This window comes from Psammomys obesus, unplaced genomic scaffold (assembly GCF_907164565.1).
Source record: "Psammomys obesus unplaced genomic scaffold, mPsaObe1.curated_primary_1811, whole genome shotgun sequence".
NCBI classification, from domain to species: Eukaryota; Metazoa; Chordata; class Mammalia; order Rodentia; family Muridae; genus Psammomys; species Psammomys obesus.
In genome coordinates this window covers 720011-724205 of record NW_026596155.1, presented here as the reverse complement: position 1 = coordinate 724205, position 4195 = coordinate 720011, and the positions used below count along the sequence as shown (strand labels likewise).

The following is a 4195-nucleotide window of genomic DNA, read 5'->3' as shown; positions in this document are numbered from 1 at the left end:
AGACCCAACGAAGCTAAGTAACACGGGGGACCCTAGGGAAGTTGCTTAATTTTCATTCCAAAGGGCAAACAGAATAGAGCCTGGAAGCAGCTGAAGAGAAGGAACAGGACAGAACCTACCATAGAGGTCCTCTGAAAGGTCCCACCCAGCAGGGGATCAGAGCAGATGCTGAGACTCACAGCCAAACTTTGGGCACAGTGCAGGGAGTCTTATGGGAGAGTAGGGAAATAGAAAAACCTGGAGGGGACAGGAGCTCCACAAAGAGACCAACAAAACCAAAAAATCTGGACCCAGGGAGGTGTGCAGAGATTGATGCACCAATCAAGTGCCATACATGGAGAGGATCTAGAACCCCTGCTCAGATGTACCCAATAGGCAGCTCAGTCTTCATGTGGGTTCCTAGTAAGGGGAGCAGGGCTGTCTCTGACATGGACTCTGTTGCCCACTCTTTGATAACTTCCCCCTGAGGGCCTTGCCAGTCCACAGAGGAAGAGGATGCAGGCAGTCCTGATGAGATCTGATAGACTAGGGTCAGATGGTAGGAAAGGAGGGCTCCCCCCCCCTTTCTGGGGACTAGGGGAGGGACATGGGGGGAAGACAGAGAGAGGGTAGGACTGGGAGGAGACGAGGAAGGGAGTTACAATTGGGATATAAAAGTGAATCAATTATAAAATAATAAAAATAAAAGGCCTAAACCTTAGAGCAGGGCAGACAGAGGTGGGTGGAGCTAAGGTTTGAGGGCTTTGGGGACAGGAGAGGATCACAGGAGAGAGAACGAAGAGGAGGAGAGTGGAAGGGAGAGCACCACAGCTTAGCATGAGAGAGGAACACACTACTGACAGGGATGGCCCAGATGAAGAATAAGCAAGTATTTATGGAACTATGGATGGGAGGTGGCCTGGGATGGAGCGGGGAGGTAAAGATAGTTTAGAGCATTACTATCTGCCCTATCCCAGGGGATTCAAGACTATTATAAAATCTATTAGGTGTTGAGCCTTTTCTTGATTGTGATAGCAGCTCAGATACACCACCATGATAATTATAGGCTATAACAAACATTATTAGACCATACCATTAAAATAACAGCAAGAGCTGGGACTACAGCTTACTGGTAGTGGGCTTGCCTTTTAGGTGTGAGGCTGTAAATTCAATTCCCAGTCCCTGCTCCTCAAACTGACAACACTCCATCATGTAATAGTATCACAAAGTAGAGTCATGCAATTTCCAGAGGATCACCATTTTAATACTAATCTCCCACCCACGCTGTAAAAATCAATAGCCAGAGGGGTGGTTTGAATTACGATGGTCTCCCATAGTATAATATATTTAAATGTTTGGTTCCCAGTGGATGGAACTGTTTGGGAAAGATTCGGAGGTATGACCTTGTTGGAAGAGGGCTTTGAGGTTTCAGAAGCCCATGCCTGTCGCAGTTAGCTCTCCGTTCTGCCTCCAGGTTATTGTCTCAATATTTAAGCTCTCAATTGCTGCTCCAGCACCGTGCCTGTCTCCCTGCTGCTACTACCACACTTCCGGACACAATGCTCACGGACTCACCCAATAAAATCCTCCTAAGTTGCCTAGTCATGGCGTCTCTTCACAGCAACTGAGACAGCCAGCTAATTGTTTTCAAGTGGATTAGAATGAAACTTTGTCTTTCTAAAACTCTATTTTAATGTCTTGATTAAAAAAAAAATTAGCTGGGCATGGTGGCAGACACCTTACTCAGGGAGGTAAGGCGGGCAGATCCCTGTGAGTTCAAGACCAGCCTGGTCTACAAGGAGAGTCCAAGATAGCCAGGATTACACAGAAAAACCCTGTCTCAAAAAAACAAAACAAATAAACAAAACCTTAAAATATGGCCATGACCTCCCAACCCCAAATGTACTCTTTTAGAATAACTATCTCTTCTAAAGACTAAAGATCTTTGGACAACCACATATGAAATAGAGAAAAATCTGGCCTTTATTTCTTATACCAACTCTTCTTTGATGGTATATATGTTATCATATTCTGTAAAATTTATTTCTGTATTTTTCTTTCTGATATATAAAAATAATTATCAGTTCCCCCAAAAAAATTAATCAGAAATTAGAAATATATAAACTTGGTACTTCAAACTGGACTAAATAAACATATAAGCTACAAAATAACTGCATGATTTAGTCAAAGAAATATGTGCCATGACATACATATGTATGATATATGATATATGTGTGTGTCCTCAATACTAGTAAATTTTCTTGCTTACATTTTTGTTAGATCAAAGAACAAACATATGGATTATTCAAGATAGTAAGAAAAAACTCATGTCAACCTTAAACCTTAGAAAAATATTTAGAATATGAACATTACTGAAATTATTTCTTACTAAAAATTTGAAATACTTAAAATTTGCCACTATGGATCAAAACACAACCGAACAAAGGCCTCTGGATCAGTTAAGGCCTCTAAGGTTGGCATGGAGACACAGGAATGGACACAGGGTGGCAGGTGGTCTCCGTTTCACTAGTGACTAACACTCATACCTATGGCCTAACAACTCTTGACACAGTAAGTGCACGGCCGAACTACAAGTGTAAGCTAAACCTGTTGATAAACAGTGTTTATAATCCCATTCACTGTCAGTTCTCTTAGAAGTTGGCTTATCTATCGACCTACAAAAATAGTTTTTCCCACATGGGAGGAGAGGAGGGAGGGAGGACAGGATTAGGAGGGGACCAGGAAGGGGGGGCTACAGCTGGGATACAAAGTGAATAAATTTTAATAAATAAAAAAAATAGTTTTCCCCAAGATTTCTTTTCAGTCTGAAAACCCAGTGAGCACAGAAAAGCACAGGATAGTTTGCTCCCAATTTGACCGCCAACTTGCTAGTCCATTTGCTTCGAAGACTTCCATGCAAGTTGAAAGTAAATATATAATTATTTTCAAGTCTCTGAAGCCTTTGTGATCCTTCTACTGTTTAGTTGAATGTTCTTCTATACTGTAACATGTTATTTGATCATCTGACATTAGCCATTTAGACCATGTCAATTTTTATTTGTTTACACAGAGACGACATCTTACAGAAAAAGGTGGGTATTTTCTCTTAACTTTGGACCCTATGTTTTGTTTTGTTTTGTTTATTTTACGGCTTGTTACATTCTGCCAAGCTGCCTGTCAAAAGCACGGAGCAGTTTCCACATCCTGCAACAATGCTGTGACTCCTCACCTCAGGGAGACTTCAACCAATCTTCTGGTCAGTATGTTGCAAGGAACGTTTTCCTCATTGTTTTTTCCTTTTATTCCTTAACTACGCAACATTTTTCAGTAACATGGTTATTCTGAAACTATTGCTTTGTGAACAAAATAATAAAAACAAACCTGTATCCAAATTTCTTTTCCAAATTAGCTATACTCTAAGTTTTCAATTTAACTTCTGATAATTTTGCTCTTTTAATAATACTACTTTAAAAAATTAACTAATTTAAATTACTCTTAGTGGCCAAAAAGTTTTATTGTCAAGATCTAAAATGGGAGAGGTTAGATAGACGTATCAGTCTCAAATTAATCTTAGCATGTACTCAGTTACCACATGACAAAGTAACTAGCCACTGTTCCGCAGTAACTAACCTCACTCTCATTCATTTTTACATTGTATAATGGGGACAATTCTGACTACATTTCAGAGTTGAAATTATATATAATATATATATATATATATATATATATATATATATATAATATATATATATATTCTTTCTGAGCAATACAAAACAGACTTAAGGAACTGACCTGAGCTAGCAGCTGAAAGGGCTGAGGAGACACCATAACACTGCAGAGCGGTTATGGTTGAGTGAAGGGGGCTGTCTCCATTATCACCCTTTTCTTAAGCTACAACTGGGATGTGCTCTGAAAGTCCCCTCGCCTCACCCCATGTGCTGGGGTTTGAGAATGAAGAAATCATGTGAGCTCTGAGCTCATGAAGTCAGTGGCTTATAAAATGGCTGGCTGGAACTAGCTTAGGCCTTTCCCCTTCTGCCCTCCACCATGAGAGACGCAGGGAATGAACTGAACGCTCATAGGTTCATCTTCTTCAGAGAAGGACGCAGCAACATGGTGTCATTTTAGAAGCACAGAGCAGAGCTGTGTGCCCCTGCCTTTAGAATGGAATATATATATATATATATATATATATATATATATATATATATATATA

At 40.3% G+C, this 4195-nt stretch overlaps 1 protein-coding gene across 1 annotated transcript in view; it reads right to left on the bottom strand.

The window, feature by feature from the left end:
• Positions 1–4195, bottom strand: part of Klhl8 (kelch like family member 8) — a 47429-nt gene that overhangs the window by 16907 nt on the left and 26327 nt on the right. The window lies entirely within an intron of this gene.